The 18,446-nt window shown below is 46.1% G+C and overlaps 1 protein-coding gene across 1 annotated transcript in view; it reads left to right on the plus strand.

The window, feature by feature from the left end:
- Window positions 1-18,446, plus strand: part of POLN (DNA polymerase nu) — a 2,377,116-nt gene that overhangs the window by 1,031 nt on the left and 2,357,639 nt on the right. The window lies entirely within an intron of this gene.

Below are 18,446 nucleotides of genomic sequence, written 5' to 3' on the forward strand. Positions count from 1 at the left end.
ATTCCGTCGATTTAACTCCCTGGTGAGGACCCTGATATGGGCTGGCAAACAGGCCCGTGTTGATCTGCAGACTCTTACGCTCCCGTTTGCACAGGGAGGCTTCAGTGTGCCTGATTTCCTTCTATACTATCTTTGCGCACAGGCGCAATATGCGGCATATTGGTACCATGCGGTCCCATACGTCACACATGCGGCTATAGAGGAGAGTGATGCGCATCCTGTTCCCCTCTCGGCAATAGTCTCGCATACACGACCCCCACTACATGCCAGGGATATTAACACGGTGGACACCACAGTCAAAGCATGGCACAGGCTTGGGCAGCTGGCTCATAAAACCCCACTGTACGCGCCGGCCATGCCATTACACCATCATCAGGCACTGTCAGTCACCGGGGAGAGAGTCGGAATGTCATTGCTGAGTAGAGCCGGTATTGACAAGATGGGGGATGTATTTCAAGGGGGCACATTCGTAGGCCTAGACCAGTTGGGTTATATCCAGAACCCAACTCCCATGTTTCGCTTTACATATTATAGGCTGACCAGAGCATTGAGGGAACATTACCCAACGTTTCCATCAGAGCCAGAATGCCTTGCACCACTACAATTATTGATCACAACTAACGACTTATCCCACTTGGTATCTAGGCTTTATTCAGCTGCACAATCAGAATTAGCGGGACACGCTCTGAAGGCTAAGGGGCGATGGGATACACTCTTAGACACACCATTGACAGATGAAGAGTGGACTAGCACTTGCGCCCTGACACAAATACTTACACCCAATGGTAATTTGAGAATTATTCATTTTAAATGTATTCACCAAATTTACTACACGCCGACAAAACTGCTTGGATTCGGGTTACAAGAGGAAGACAGGTGTAAAAGGTGTAACAGGGAGGGAGCAGGCTTTGCACATCTGGCCTGGCACTGCGCCAAGATAGCGAGGTACTGGGAGGAGATCACTGCCACATTATCTGTCATGTTGGAGGAAGAGGTGCAATGCACACCCAAGGTCTGCTTGCTGGGTATAGTGCCACAATTCAGGGCATTGAAGCGCAGGTTCTGTACAATAGCCTTATTATTAGCGAAAAGGCAGGTGGCACAATGCTGGCACAGTCGGAAGGGTGCCGACGATGAAAACATGGCTGCATGACATGTCCACCTGTCGTGACAAACTGCAAATTTATGAGGAGCAGTTGCCAGCAAAGTCCAGGCCAAAGAATATTTGGTGTTATTTAGAGGAATACCTCGCCTCAATACAGGACGATGAGGAGGACTAACACCTCGATTGAATCAGTTCGGAATGTGTGTTGGTAAGTGCACGAGGACAAGCCCAGTGGCAGCAGGAAATTGGTGGGAACTGGAACTATCATCGCAGCTGAAGTTTAGCAAGTGAGGGGTAGTACTGTACGGTCTTAGTTGGGGTATGTTGTTTTCTGTTCTTAGTTATAAAATGTGAAAATGTAAGACTCACCTCTTTTTGTCAGCTAGTAGCCATACGTGAGGTACACGGGGTGGCTCCACCTCACAGCGAAGAGATGTTTATGTACAACGAGCCTGTGCACTGATGGATGCTAATACAAACGTAGCGAGCCGGCCCCCGGGTTGTAGGCTCATGCTGTGTAAACTGCTTTGTGTTAATAAAGGTCTTACACAAAAAAAAAAACTGCCCAAACATCAATTAAACCTCTAAAACCTAAGTAAGCCTCACAATGTATCGTAACAGGCACCCTCTCACTTGTTCAGTCAAAACAACTTTACGTGGTTCCTACCTGTAATTTCTTCAGAAAGCTTGCGGTGGGTATAAGCAGGAGCAGTTGTGGCGTGCTAGATAGCTGCCATCCCAGGCGTCTCTTTAGCTAACAACAAGAACATAAAGAAGCAGACTTCTATGCCCGCAAAAGAAAAACGGGCGCCATATTGGAACAGTAATATTTACAAATTCTACATTCTGAACGTTTGAATTATCGTGTTCGATATTAAATACCTTATTTCAAATAATATAACCTATAATTACTAAAATCCGGCTTGTCCTTCCGCCAGAGCTTCTTACACACTGCTGACCAATGCGGCAACCCAGTCAGCATGCTGCATGTCATGCGTCTGGAACAATTACTCCATATAAAAGAACAGCTCACAACTCTCTTCACAAGAAAATATTCACAAAAGAGGGGGAAACTAAAGTAAAGATGGATTTAGGATTAAGGTTGGCAAGGAGATACATGTCAGAGAGGATGGTAACACCCAAGAAGTGATATAGGACAAGTTTCTTCATTCAGGGAGAAAAAACAGCAAACAAGTGAACCAAAACTTTAACTCCTTAAAATTAAACAATCACTATACAGTACATTTGTCTAAATCTTATAAATTCACAAAATTTGAAGCAATCTTTCATCTACTGCAGTACAGATTCGGGCTAGATCCTACTACAGAAAGGCATTCATTGTCTTCCCATTACACATAATGCAAGTGATCCTATCATATTGCCAATAAGAATTACAACAATTACAGCAATGATAATATCAAACTTGTTTCAAGCGATACATACATTCATTTGATGCATATTACAATTATAAGATTAGAGGTATTTATCTACCAGTTCTTGAGCAGTGTAGACCTCACTGCCCATTTGTAGAAATCGGCAACTACTCATAGCTTGGCTGGGTAGAACATGTATTTAACTCCATGCGCTCTCATTGTAACAAACCATGTAAATGTATAAATAATAGTCTAATTGAAGAAAGTGCCATACCAAACTAATGTTAATAACAATCCCTCATTAATACAAAACTGAGTTCCTTCCAATATAAAAAAAAGCGAATGCCCTAAATCGTGTATTGTCTACCTTATTCCCAGGGGCAATAACCCTTATGAACATTTTACAAAAAGTAGTGCAATAAAGATTCATTGCATCTATAGAAGTACAGATCATTAGCATATGTCATAGTTGTAAGCCAACACACATTTACATGCAAGCCCAACAAAGGAAAACCAATCAGTTTCAAAGACCGCTATACATTAACACCAGACTGTCATTTTGTTTCACCTGTCTCCCAAGAAATAGTGGAGCTCTTGATCTGTGTTCGGTCCAGATTCTACTGAGTTCAGACGTAATATCCATTTAGCTTCATATCTCCTGAGGCTTACCCCCAGATGCATCAAGAACCCATTTTGATAATCCTTAATAGCGAAAAAGAACGATTTGCTATTAAGGAATAGCAAAATGCAATGCATGAAGAAATCGCAAACAAAATAGCGATTTCTTAAAATTCCTTAATTGCGACTTGCAAATTGCGAGTCGCAATTGAGGAATACCTCCCCGTTCATTTCTATGAGCCTAGAGGCCCATAGGAATGAATAGGAAGACATTCTCAATTTGTGAATCTCAATTAGCGAATCGCAAATTGAGAATGCGATTTCAAGGGTGCAGGGGTATCCAAAGGACACCCTCTTGCACCCCTGAAATTGATCTGTGCACATATGTTGCGCACACACATGCCCTTAGAGCATGTGTGTGCGCATCATGAAACTTTGAAAAATGCACTTTAGTGCATTTTTCAAAGTTTTTGCAAATTACTATGAAGTTCAACTTCATGGTAATTTGCGAGCTCTATTAGCGAAATCGCTATTTTTTAAACTTTAATGCATTGCATTTCAGGAATTTCAATTTGAGATTCCTTAAATGCAAGTAATCGCATTTTTGCGATTTCCTAATGTGCGATTTTTGCATTTGGGATGATGCATCCCAAATGCAAAAATACCGGTCGCAAAGGGGCTGATTCTGAGAATCTGCCCCTTTGCGAGGGGATTTTAACTTGATGCATCTATGCCTTAGTTCCCTATTTCCTCCCCTAGGGGCCTGTGGTATATGGTCTATGGCAAAGAATTCGAAATTTTTATGTATACCTTAGTGTCCACACACATTCATATGTACTGCTAACAGGTAGTTCAAGTCCCGCATCTTTAGAGCCCTCAGGTGCTGCTGGATCCGCTCTTTGAGAAACCTAATGTTGCTCCCAATGTACATGCGTCCACAATTGCACACTATGGCATCATTAGATATTTTGTGTGACGTGATGTTATAGTTAATTCTGTATTTTTTCTCTTTTGAGTCAGAAAAGTCTTGAGTCCATATGCAAACAGTGCAGTGTCCACGCTTATAAAAGCTTAGGTAATGTGGTGTCAACCAGTGCTCATTTGGATTAGTCAGCGGATAACTGGGACAAAATAAGGTTCTCAGTGTATGCCCTCTCCGATAGGTCACTGAGGGTTCATCACTCAAAACCCCATCTAATGCTGTGTCACTCTTTAGGAGATGCCAATGTCTACTAAGGCATTTACGATATCTGGTATACATGGTATTAAAATTAGCAATATGATTCATCACCTTTGACTCCTTACTTTTATCTGTACATTGTTGTAATGTCCGTTGTCTCTCAATTCTTTTGACTATTTACAGTAGTCCTTACTACATGTGCATTATATCCCCTAGCTAGAAATATTTCCTCCATATCCTGCAAGCATGAATAAAAAACATTGTCATCACTACAGTTATGCCTGGCCCTTACCATTTCTCCAAAGGGTATTGCATCACACTGTAACTTTATCTCCTGTATTTTAGGCCTACCTACCCAGACCGATATTGACATCAGAGGGGCACGACACTGGCGACGAGGGAGGGCAGAGACCCTGTGTCAGACCACTGCCTCCGCCTTCACCCCCAGACCGGCGTGTTCTGTGGCCACCGTGCTGCTCGCCAGAAGGCACGCTGCAGCTTAAGCTTTGTGAGAGGAGCAGCGTTTGTGACAGCCCTCTAGGGTGAGTGCTGCCCCAACGAAGCACCCCATGCAACCGACTGCCAAGCAGAGCCACCCGGTGACAACCCTGTGCTCTCTCCCATCTACGAGATTCTGGCCTTGTGAGCGGGTGTGACCGTGCTACCTGCTGGCCAATTCCTGCCACCACGAGGGTTTAGCAGTCCAGCGTTTTGGCGCCCCCCCCCCTGCTGCGAAAAGAACAAACGCTAAGGCCTGCTGGGAGCACATGTGAAGAGAGGGGTAAATTGGAGGGGCGCCCACTGAGCGGGGGCTCCGAAGGAGGAGGAGTGGTGCCTGCAGTGCACTGGCTACGGAGGAAAAGTAGCAGAAAGAGAAAAAAACAGACAAAGGACAGACACCTGCACAGGAGGGAGGAGCAGAAGGAGACATACAGTAAATAATTAAGAAAGGAATAAAGGACACCCCATCAGACGGATAAAGGAGCACCTAGAGAGGAAAAAAAACAAAAGAAGAGAGGAACAAACACAAGTTCAAGAGGGGAGGAGAAAGACCCAGACAAGGAGAAAGACAAAGAAAGCAAAAGGAAGGACACCATCCATCAGAAGCATGGCTGAGGAAGACCAGGCACAGGCCCAACAAAGAGCCCCAGGAAAACACGCGCTCACTGGAGTGCTGCCACCTTTCAGTGAGCTGGCATACCCAGCGACAGCGTCGCTGAGGTGGAAGATCTGGATAGAATGACTAAACAACTACTTTGTAGCCACAAGGGAGACTTATGGTGCGGTAAAAAGGTAGCTACTGCTCCACTATGCTGAAGATGACATATTCAAGTTGTTCAAACACCTGCCAAACACAGGCGTCGCCAAGGACTAAGACGCTGCAGTTGCGGCTTTAAATGAGCATTTCGACCCCCAAATCAACCCTGATTTTGAACGATTCAAACCGCTCCAGGCACGCCAATGGGAACGGGGGTCGATTGACGCGTTCTATGCTCGCCTGCGCGAGCTGGCCAGTACGTGCACGGCAGATGATCAGCCAAAGGAAATAAGGGCCCAAATCATCCAAGGGTGCTGGGACAAGACGCTGAGAGGCCTCATCTTGTCCCAACCCCAAATTGCCCGAGAGGATATCCTCATACTGGCGAGGACCCACAACCTGTCCGCTGCAAGAGCAAGCAAGGTAGATCAGGCCCTTACAATTAATCAGAAAAGACCAGGGTCCATCAAGACAGAGTATGCTGCCACTCTCCAATCGAAGACTGGGTGTGACACCCAAGAAAACAAGGCCCGATACATCCAAACCACGTTGTGGATACTGTGGGCATGAGCCACATGCAGCGAATGACTGCCCCGCACAGGGCTAAACCTGCGCGAATTGCTGGATTCCCAACCACTTCTCAGCAGTGTGCAGGAGACGAAATAGAGGCCAAGACTCCCGAGGACAAAGGCCGTCCTCGCGAGCGGTGCAACAGCTGTCCATCACAAACTCCACACAACGGAAAGAATCTTCAAGAACCAGTAGACAAGGGCCGGAAGACTAGTATATGGAAGAAGATGAGGTGGAGACATACCTAATCTCGCTCACGCGAGAACTCAAGTGCCGCCGAAGGCCCCAACCCACATGCGCAGTCAGAATTACAGCTTTGGAGGTAAAAGCGATCGTCATGTTAGCGTCAGTGAACGTGATGGGTCTCCAGCAGTACCGGTGCCTTCAACCTCGACCACCGATCACCCCATCCAGGACCAAGATATTTGCCTATGGGAGCCAAACCCCACTGCCACTAAGAGGAAAGATATCCGCCCCGGTCAGGTCGGAAGACTAGGCAGTCATGACATCCATGTCTTCGACCATGAAGTGGACACCCTAATCAGCAGGCACAATGTGGAAGACCTTGGGTTGGTATCATTTGCCAGGAGTGTCCAAGTGCATCAAGTCGACGAGATTCTAGACCAGTTCCCGGAGCTCTTCCAAGGACTCGGACACATTAAGTGTGATCCCCATCAAACTGCACATTAACAAGACCATCACCCCTGTGGCTCTACGACATCGGCGAGTCCCCTTCCACCTGAGACCCTTGATGGAAAAAGGACTTGAAAAGCTTGAGAGGCAAGGGGTGATTGAGAAGATCTCGGGACCTACACCATGGGTGTCCCCGATGGTCATTGCAGAGAAACCAAAACCAACAGGAGCCAATCCCTCTGCATCAATATGAGGGCAATCAAAAGAGAACGCCACATAACACCAGCCATGGTAGACATAATTGAAGACTTTAACTGAACGAGGTGGTTTCTTAAAATAGACCTTAACGCCGGGTATCACCAACTACCCTTGGCGGAAGAAAGCTGTTACATTACAACTTTCAGTACCCACCTGGGGTTGCATCATTACAAATGGCTGAACTTTGGAATATCCTCAGCCTCCGAGGTGTTCCAGAACACTATCCATGAGCTGCTATCAGGTTTCTCCGAAGTGATAAACGTCAGCAACGACATCCTGACCCACTCTGCCACTGATGTTGACCATCACTGACCACTGAGAAGCACTCTGCGTTGCCTCAGCAAACATGGCGCAACTCTCCACCAGGAAAAGTGTCTGTTCTTTCAACCATCTCTGGAGTTCTTCAGATACGTCTTCAACAAGGAAGGCATCCAGGTAGACCCGAAGAAGTCGCAGGCCATCCGAAACACCCCAGCTCCAACCACGCCCACTGACGTGAGGAGTTTTCTTGGCATGGCCACCTATTGCGGGAAGTTCATCCCTGCAACCCGCCCGAGCCTCTGAGGGCTCTCACAAAAGAAGTGGATGCCAAATGGAACTGCAGATCGCAGGAAGAGGAGGCGTTCCGGAGTAAGCATGGGCGAATTTTGCAAATCTGGCGTTCGCGAATTTGCGTAATCGCGATTTCACAAGCCGCAAAATCTGCGAACTCTCGCGAATTTGCGGGTTTTTTTTGTGTTCGCAAGGGTTTCTGCCAGTTCGAGAGAGTTTTGTACCAGTTCGCAAATTGCAAACTTACTTGTCAGCTCGCAACGGTCACGACTATGTTGTTTCTACGTCTGGTTCATCATCACAGGTTCACAGCACCCTCTGTTTCACCACTCCACCCTCTGGTTCACCCATGCCACCCTCTGGTACATCACTGCCACCCTCTGGTTCATCACTGTAGATTATGAGTGGGAAAAGCAAGCACACCTGCCCTGCTTCAACTGACATGAATTAATTTGGGGTTGATATGTGTCACTGAATTTAAACTTCCAGTCTGGCACCTGCTTCCTTATCTGTAATTTGCTTTCTGTTGCAGTGCAATTTTTGTTCCCAGGACCTTTGTGGCCTACTTGTAGCTAGTCTATGAACCTGCTGTGAGGGTCAGAGCAGGGTCATAGAATAGTTGCAAGTAGGCAACTGAACTCTGGAGGGGCCCCTCAGGAAGCAACTCAGGGAATGGTTACTAATGATGAGTGTGAACTTTTGAACCTGCTGAGTGCATTCCGTTTTGCGAATCTCGTTTTTCTGCAATTTCGCGGGGCGTGAATTTGCGCGAGATCGAATTCGGAAGCCGCGAATTCGTGCGAATATGCGATTTGTTTTTTTGCGGCGTGTTAGTTCGCAACGTTTTGTGCGTTTTAGCGAGCCGCTTGTAGCGCAACGGCGCAAAGTTACCCTCACGGGCGCGGCCATCTTGTTTGCATGACGTATTTCCGTTTCTGGGCGCGATGTGTAATCTCGCAAAGTGTGCGGCTCGCTAGCACAAGTTCACGCGTGATCGCGAGGAAAAGCTTGCGCAAACTTACCCACGTGATCGTGAACGGGCGCCGCCATCTTGTTTCTCATTCATTGCTATGGTTCTGGGCATGCTTTCTGTATCCTCTCTGAATCTCTGCCAACCTTTGCTTGTTTGAAGTTTTTTTGATCTATTTTACTTAATATCTATCCCTCTATTTTTCTAGCTTTATATTTTTGTGTTTTCTGCTACTTTTGGTTAATTTTAAACTACTTTTTTAAACTCTTTTCTTTTCTTCTTCCCTATTCTATTTCTTCTTTATTATTTAGCTTCCTTTCTGCCCAGACCATGGTAAAGGGAGCCAGGAAGCATCCTGGGAAGGGGAAGGGTCCCGCACCCCGTGCCCGGCTCCCGTGAGGGCGTTTGAGGGGGGAGACAGTCACAGCCCGGGAGATCTTCAGCGCGGAGGAGGTGGCCGCACTAGTTTATTATGTTCAGCGCCGCCTCCCCAGGACCATCATGAGAGGCGGCAGGATCGCTAGCGGGTACGGGATCCAGGAGCTCCGGAAGCGGTGGGAGAAGGTGTGCCGGGCCATGTACCAACACTCTCGGGCCCGGCGCACCTACAACCAGGCCACCCACCGTTGGACGGATCTCCTGGACCGGGAACACGATCTGCTCGACCTGCTCGGCCTTGAGATCCCCGGGCTTGGTGAGTAGTAGTAGCTATTTCTTTACTACTCTGTTTTCTCCTGCTCTGTGTGTTATTATCTTGCAAATTTTTGTTTTTTACCAAGAGCAATAATGCTACTGATTACATTGTAGGTAAATTATATTTCAAAATATTCTGTGCATTTCAGGTGCACTGCTCTCCTTCTCAGTAGCGCTGCTACTATGCTTATTTGTTTTCGATTTTGTGTTCCTTTCGTTGGCCTGTGAAATTATGCATGAGTGTAATTTAAAGAACTGCGTAATGCTAGACACTAAGGGTCAGATTTCTAATTACCGGCGCATCCCTGCCAAGTAGCAGGGATGCACCAGTAATTGTGCGGCACGCCACCACCACCCATGGTGCACCGTATTTACAATGCGGCGCACCATGGGCCCAAAACGTCACCGAAGCGTTACGCTTCTGTGCTGTAAAGGCGGCGCATTGCTGGAGTTGTGTCGCAACGATGGCGCAAATCCAGCAATGCTCTGGGGTGCCCTATCTCCCCAATGCTGCGTCAAGCCGTACGTCTGCTTCAAGCAGGCGCAGGGTTTGAGTCACGCATCATTGTCCTCAAAGTGACTGATTGAAATCTTGTAGATTTCCCTCAGCCACTTTTAGGATGCGTTCCTGCGCAGGAACGCCCTCCCTTGCGCCGGAATGCCCCCTGATGGCGCAGGGCTTTACAACGTGATGCATCTCCCATATGCGTCACGTTGTTAATGTACGCAGCACCATAGCACCTCTTTTGTTCTGCCGCTGCGTCACAAAAGTCACGCAACAATGGAGCAAAAGAGCCGCAAGGGGCTTCTAAATCAGCCCCTACAGACTCAAGTCCAGTCCTTCCTTTGTACACCTGGCAATAAGAAGAAATAGTGGTGGTGGATTGATAGTTTGAGTATTTTAATGACTGGTTAATGTAGTAGGAAACCTTTTAGTGTTGTCTCTGATCTGCAATCACGATGGACTTTGTCTGTCACTTCGCGTGCTGCAGACTGCTGCCTGCCAGTCCTAGGGGAACCTTTTTAGTAGTTTGTTTAGTGAGTTACATAACTTTCCAAGTCGACGGTCCGCAAATCAAGCAATACTAATATCGTAGTAGACCACATGAGATAGGTCAATATATCCCGTGGAATACTTGTCCATTTGCTATTTCGCCAACATATTTTGTTATTGTTCTTTTAAAATGTTTGATTTGGTTGACAAATATCATCCATGTTTTCTGGTCTTTCTTTCTTTCATGTTGTACATCAGCTCCCCCCAGGGGCAAGAGGGCATTGGAGGAGGCTGCTGCTGCTGCTGAACAAGGCCAGGATCGGTCAGGCGAGTGCTCCTTTGCTGGCCCCGGTAAGTTTTAATTTTAATATAGAGTACCTATTTTTTCCTAGCATGCCTCATTCGATTTTTTCTAAATCGTCTTTGATCTTCTTGTAGACTGTATCTAAATTCTTATCCTGCCTCGACTATGACTCCCTGTGGTATTACTAGATTATTCTTATTAGTCTGTCTGTGTAGCTAAGTAAGATTGCACATTTGGCAATTCCTTTGGACTCCCATTCTAGTCAGCAATAGCTCTCTGCACTGAGTGCAGTCCTCTGGGATTGTCCATAATGTCTTTTCAAGTCTTCTAAATGTTTATGCTTTGACAATTGCCAACAATAAAAAGGTGACTGACCACCAAGAAAGAATAAGGTACTACTTTACTTTTGGTTTGGATAGGAGGACAATCCATTCTACTACTGTTGCAGGGACAAATCTGCACAAACAGAACTATGGACACTAAATAGTGCATTGTTTATCAATTATAATAGGCGCAGGTAGACTTTCCACATACCTCAGTGATATCAGACTTTGAAGAACCCCCAATCTCCTACTGACTAGATAGTGTGGCAGAGTCATTTAGCTCCCGAATTCATCGATGATTGATCCCCAATGATGATCATCCAATGCAGGACAAGAGTACGGAGTTAGAGTCCAGAAGTGTCAGAAGCACGGACTCATGCTTGCAAATTGCAAAACCTTTTGCTCATTCACTCATGACCAAAAACCACAGAGTCTATTTAAGTTTTAAAGCTTTATTAAAAGTAAAAATATTTATTAAAATCAAGCCTGTCATAAAACATAAACGGTTGATTAAAAATGGAAAAGGCATTATACTCATTTTTTATTTCACACATTTATTGTGGGCGAGCCGAGCCCTCACCTGGTTTGAACTTTCATTTTTCTTTTTGGTGCTGAATCATTGTTCCCTTCGTCCTAATGATTTGTTCTTAGAAGTGAAGCTTCTGTCTGTTATGAGGAAAATGGTGCGTGTTAAAAAGCAAGCATTCATCAGTTGTGCCAAATAATGCTGCAAGACAACACCCTTCCCTGGAAAAAGGGACATTTTTACTTTAGAGTAGACAGTCACAAATTGTTAGATTTGTTTCTGTATTCACATTTCTTCATTCCTAGACAAAATACTAGTGAGTGGTGTATGTCTATGACATCTAACATTCTTAAATGTACTTTGTAGGTGGAACATCTGGTGCTGGGCCCAGCGCGGAGGTGGAGGGAAGCTCTGGGGAGGAGGCGGAGCAAGTGCCGGACCAAACTGCGGTGCGGGTTGCCACGGTAGTGGCAGGCAGTGGTAAGCTCTTATATTCCTTACTTATTGAGATTGCAGACTGCATAGTGTGCTGCTCCCCGTGAGAAAACGTAAGGTTTGTCCAGATGAGAGACATGAAGAAGAATGATTTAGGGGCCTATTATGATGGCGGATGGACCTTAGTCCGTCCGCCACCATAGAGTAGGAGGGACCGTCCGCAGGGGCAGCGGCGGTCCCTCCGTGGTAATTAGGATGTGACCGCCACCCTGGCGGTCACATCCTGTATTTTTATCATGGCATTTATATGGCTGGCGGTGTCTGATAGACACCGCCAGCCATGTTAGTGCTTTTCCGCCGCGGACGGGAGGCGACCGCGGCGGAAAAGCTGCGGACTGAAAAACTATCCCCCAGCCATCCTAATCTGGCGGGGGGGGTCTTTTTCAGTCCGCTGCGGATTTCCCGCATCCTCAGGGCCGGCGGTGGATTCCGCCGGCCCGGAGGATGCGGGAAATCCGCAATCCTAATCTGCCCCATAGTTTGAATGGATGGATGCCTGGATCATGGTACTATCTGACTCTTAGATAGCATATGTGTATCTAGAGAGAGTAGACGGTCACTGGATGAACTAAGTGTTACTTTGAAGAGCATGTAACACCGCACCCGCACGTCCGTCCCAGTGTAGGAAAGGCAAGGCAATTTTGTCCGAATACTACCATGAATAGTAGCAGTAGTTTGTATTGCAAGCACAGCATATATCCGGCTATTACGATGGCCACTCACTACCTCTGTTAATAAGTTTAGTAGAACTCTGTCATTCATGTATGGATGTATCACTGTTCACTCAATAAAAAGCAAAGCACCTAAAGTCATCCCATATGTAAGTAAATAAATACCATGTGCAGTGATAGATAATCAGATTATTTGTCTTCTTCATTTTCCTTTTCTAGTATTCATTGGCACTGTAGGGTGAAAGTTAAATTAATTAAGCAGTAGCCCTTGTAACAGATTATTCTCAGTGCCACCCGTAATAGAAAAGTAAGAGCATCACCACCTGCATGTACTGGACTGGTACGGTAACGCAAGTCTGTCTCACTCATCGTGGCGGGCGTCTGTTTTCCTCGGGTGCAAGTTGACTGCGCTGGCATTATGCCGGCTTGCAGAAGTTAACGTACCAATTTTGCTAAACAAGAGAGAAGAAGAAGAATAAGACTGGTGTACTGTCATAGTCGACTCTAATGGAGTGAGTCCATAGTGCTCGAAGAATTAATTCCTTAAACTCCCACTAATGTTAGAGCAAGGGTGAAGAAGTGGGAGGTTAGATAGATACTGGCCACAATAGTTATGTACTGCACTTGCAAGTTGCTAGTTCTACTGTGACACAACTTTCTACTGAATCATTTTTTGTTAATCTTAAAGAGCATTGGTTATAGACTATGTCTTTCTTTCTTTATATAGATGCTCCTTCCAAACCAACCCGGAAGGAGCTGGCTAGACGGGCCCGGCAACGGAGGCTGGAGGCCTCTGCATATCGCCGGCTGGTGGCCCAGGAGGAGGGGGACACGCAGTCTACCACAACATCTACCGGGACAGCTGCATCCTCCTCCGCGCTCCCTGGGTCACCCAGTCAGCGCAAGTCTCCAGCGGGACAGACCCGGGGAAACGCAGCCACCCGCCACCGCCGAGCAAAGAAATCAGCTGCCCCCCGCAGCAGTTGCAAGAAACGCATGCACCGACTTTCCCTGAGGGTTTCCTACCTCGAGCAGGAGCTGCTCAACACAAAAACCCTGCTCGAGACCCTCCGCAAGGAGCATTCTGACCTGGCCCGGAAATTCAACAGCAGCAGCCAGCAGTAGGAGGAGACTGTCCCTTGCCCCTTTTTTAAAGACTTCTGGGGGGTGGGAATTGGGAGTTGGGTTTTTTAACTTTTTTGGACTTTTCACGGACATTCGTTGGGGTTAGGGAGTTGGGGTGGGTTGGGTCTTGTGGGAGATTATTTTTGTCAGGGATATAAATATACTTTAAACTTTATCTTGGCATATGTGTTTTTTTTACTGCTTTTGAGGCTGGTGGGTGGGGGTTTAACAGTAACTTTGTTTTGGTGACACTTAAGTGGCATCTTGATTCAAGTTGTGTAATTAATTGCCCAAATGTTTTCAAAACTAAGTGCCTCTCACAGAGTAAGTGAATTCAATAGTCCTAGGACTTTACTAGTACTAGTGTCAGTCTCTCGTCTCTCCTAATACTCCATTATACTTCCCCCCCCCCAAACTCTTATCTTATCTGTAATTTGTGTTTGGAAATAGGGCTAGGCACAGGGCTGGCTGCACGGCAAATGGCGATTAAGGTTGGCAATCCTGGGCGGATGAAATGTCATCATTGCATTGGTACTAGTGGTGTTACACAGTGGCAGTTGCAGCATCTGAAAAAAAAGAAATTGAAACATTGTTTGTCCTTACCGTAGCATTAGAACGGTACGATAGAGAATATAGCAGGTGACAGTGCACTCGAACAGTGCCACAATGTAGCCTAACAAATGGTAAAGTATTGAAAGTATAACTAGTACTTGCGTTAGATTTCTTTGACATTGGCTACTACTACAAGAAATAGTACTGAAGGTGAAGGACACAGCAGCGTAATAATTTGCCACTTCTAGGAGGAGGATGTTCTTGATGACCTATCAAGTTGATGGCGCACATGAAAATCTGCTTTCATTTGCTAATAGTGACTGAGTGTGAAGCTGAGTAAGAATAGAATATATCCTCGGATTCCTTCACCAGCCTGTTGCTATGACCTTATCCCCCCCAGCAAGTGTCTGGAATTATTGCTGTCATTTAGTCACACATCAATCAAAACCACACAGCCCGGGGGAAGAGGGTTAGGGTTTGTAAAATGGATGGGAATGGGGGATTTTGGGACAGTTTTTTTGAGAGAAGGAAAAAAAAGCACCGCATGGACAAACCATAATTGAAGATAAAGAGATCTTTGGGTACAAAGCTAACCATAAATCTTTTAAGTGACATAAATGAAGTGCATGCACTACTGCATGCATGGTTACTGAAAAGTAAGTAGTACTTTCGACAACCGTGAATGACAGAATGCGACAGTACAGGGCTGCAGCGTTTTCACTTGCCTATCTCTGCACTCAGAGAAACACTTCTTACATTAAATTAGGTTGAAAAAAATAGCCGAAGTAAAACCTATAGAATGGCTGTAGGGATCAATTTAGAAGCAGAGAGAGATCCAAGAAATGCAGAGTCACACTCATAGAAGTTCACAGCAATAACATTACCTAAAAGATAATTAGAAAAGAACGGATACTGTATCTGTTTGTTGTTGTAGTTGTCCTGTTGAATTTGGTAAGTAAGTTGCACGCATCAAACCATTCCTCTTATTAGCGGCACTCATCCATTCCAGCTGACGGTCCGTCCATCAATGTTGGTGACCAGAAGACACCCTGTCCACTGCATGCCTGGCGGATGCTGAATTGCGGCTCGCTAATGTGAAGCCTGACTCCATCCTTTTTTCCCCATTACACAGACTGAAACCCGGCCTGTAATTATTGAACGAAAAACAGGAAGTGATATATATTACAACACCACTGATAAATAAATATAAGGTATGTATGCTGTGTAGTGCAAAAAGTCACACTTTGAGTTTCCTAATAGACAGTACAATATTTTTGAAAGTGCGTACTCTGTCTGAGTCTCCTTTTAAAGGATAAATAAGTATGGGCAAATTAATTTAGCGGATCTGTCCCCTCAAGCTAGGTGTACTGTAAACTGTGTTGTAGAACAAAATTAGACCTTCCCAGCAGTGCTCCCACCCAGACCCTTACTAAAGCCAGTCGCAAAAATGTAAAAGACCCCCAATCAGATCTAAAAAAACAAGGCCTAGTAGAAAACTGGTGACAAAACGTACTTTGAAAGTAAAAGTAGGCCCAAATCCCCCCTTACCCACCGTGGATTGTATTCAAACCACTTGCAAGCAAGCAAAAGTATCCATACCCAGCATCGCTCCAAGACTCGCAAACCCCCCCACAAACAGCCCCCCACCCAAACACATGCAATACAAATACTTCTAACCCTAACGAGCCCTAAGTGAAGAATAGTGGCAAACGCTTTCTTTAACTATGCCAAATCCCCCCTTTCCCACCATGGATTTTCTTCAAATCACTTGCAACCAAAATTACACCTTCCCACGAGTGCTCTAAGACCCCAGAACTCAGTTGGAAAAATCTAGAACACCCCGAAATACATGCAATCCTGCTGCTAGGGCTAACCCTAACGAACCCTAAGTTACAAAAAGTGCCAAAAGGCTTTTCCGCATGGATTTTCTCCAAACCAGTTTTATCCGGTATTAGACCTTCCCAGCAATGCCCCAAGACCTGCCAACCCACCCGGAAAAAAGCACAACACCCCCAAACAGCCAAAAAGCCAAAATGGAAAATCTCATACTTACAATATTTTTCGGCCTTCTGTCCAAACGCGCTGTTCAGTTAGGTCATAACTCCCGTTTTCCACCATGGATTTCCTGAAAAGCAAATGCAATCAAAATTAGACTGTGCCAGCAGTGCTCCCAGACCCCAAAACCCACCCACAAACACCCGGAACCCCCCCAAAGAGCACCTCAAAGACAAGCAAGTCAGCAAAAATGCAAAAAGAATTTCGCCTCCGATTTGGTCCAAACCACTTTTATCAGGTATTAGAGCTTCCCAGCAATGGCCCCAGAGCCGTCAACCCAGGCAAAAACAAGTAGAAGACCCCCAAACAGCCAAAAAGCAAAAGTACAAAAATGGGGACTTTGCCATTTTCATGGCAATTTCCAAAATCACTCCGCGCGCGCTCTGCAGCTAGGCCCTAACTCCCCTCTGCCACCATGGATTTGCTTCAAACCTCTTGCAATCTAAAGTATCCATACCCAGCAGTGCTCCCAGACCCCGAAACCCACCCACAAACACCAGGAAGCCCCCCAAACGGGCCCCTGAAAACATGATAGTGAGCAAAAAGTCAAAAACGTTTTCAAGTCTGATTTGGTCAAAACCAGTTTTATCCGGTATTACACCTTCCCAGAAATGCCCCAAGACCCGCCAACTCACCCGCAAAGGAGTAGAACACCCCCACAAGTGCAGAGTCTTTCTTCATTGGGCGTAATCCAGCCCTCTGCTTTGAGGGAAATAGGAGTCTGGAGGAGGAGGATAGAGAAGCATGTTCTTGTGAACTTGTGAAACTGAGGAATGCAGACTGCGGCACCTTCAAATCAATAAGCAAATAAGTGAAGACAGTTCTGCTGATGGGCTTGTTTTTGTGAATAGGTGATTACAGTTTTAATTATATTAACTGTGCAAAACAAAGAAAGACAGACACACAGGAATAAAAGTGAATAAGGACGAAAAAGAAAGTTATTGATTCATTGGCTCATTTTCAGGGCTCGGTGTCAGGGAATAGGAGTTTGTCCTCATACTCTGCGAATTCAGGCAGGAGTAGGTCAGTGTCACCTAACAGAGAAGAAATTCCCTCATCTAAGTTGCTGTCCTCCTCGTCTTCTTCCGGCGTGTATTCTCGTACTTTGTAATCTGGTGGTATGAGGTACTGATTCATCTTGATCATTGTTAACCTCTCCACATTTTTGGGCGAGAGGCGGATCCGTTTGCAAGTTACAATGCCACCAGCAGCACTGAAAACACGTTCAGAAGACACGATTGCAAGTGGGCAAGACAAGTAGTTTATAGCCAGGTTGGAGATCTGTGCCCACAATTCTTTTTTCCCATGCCAATACGCCAATGGGTCAGCATTAACATAGACCTCTGTTGAGTCATTCAGATAGTCCTGCACCATCGACTGAAGGTTCTCCACGGTTCCTCCACTTTGCTTACTTTTTGCTGGGACCTTTTGAGAACCAAACCCATGCAGAGTTAGCCAATCCTCTTCTTCACCCAATGTTACTGTTGTAACATTGGGTTGATACTGACACAGCATTCTTTCCCCTCCTGAGTCTGAAGCCGGGAGGTTCTCGTACCTTTCCTTTATTTTTAAAACTGCTTTTAACTTGAGGAAATCGCAACTTGCACAGTTCAGGATATCTATACACACCTGATTTCAAGAGGTGTGCAGAGACTCCCTTGCACTTCGTGGCGCTTCAGGCTCATTCACCCCCCTCCCTTCAGCTCCGGACCTGCTCTCGGCTGAGTGTTGACGCCGAGGGCAGGGCTCCGGTTTCGGCGGCCATCTTGGGTCGGGTTGGGCTGGTGACGCGATTGGCAGCGCTACAAAAACAGACGCAGCGGACGCGAACAGCGGACGCGCCGGACCTGCGCCGGAGTCGTGCCAGAGTCCTGCCCGTCTGCGCCCGTCCGCGCACGATCGGGCTCAGGGACCAGGCACTCTGGCAGATGTATTTCCTACTCTGCTAATGACCTTCTTGCACTGGATTCAGGCAGGTATAGCGTAAACTCCATCACACTCTCCATCCTTAAGGAATGCAACATCTGTCGATCCCCTAGCCGTAGAGATACTTGCCTTCCACCCCCACTAAAGCTAGCTACTCTAAACACTAGGTCACTACAGAAACATCACCTGGAAATTTTCACCCTCTTACAGGATGAGACCATCGATATACTGACACTTACCGAAACCTGGCTGAGCGATATCTCCT

This window comes from Lissotriton vulgaris, chromosome 3_2 (assembly GCF_964263255.1).
Source record: "Lissotriton vulgaris chromosome 3_2, aLisVul1.2, whole genome shotgun sequence".
In the NCBI taxonomy this organism is placed as follows: Eukaryota; Metazoa; Chordata; class Amphibia; order Caudata; family Salamandridae; genus Lissotriton; species Lissotriton vulgaris.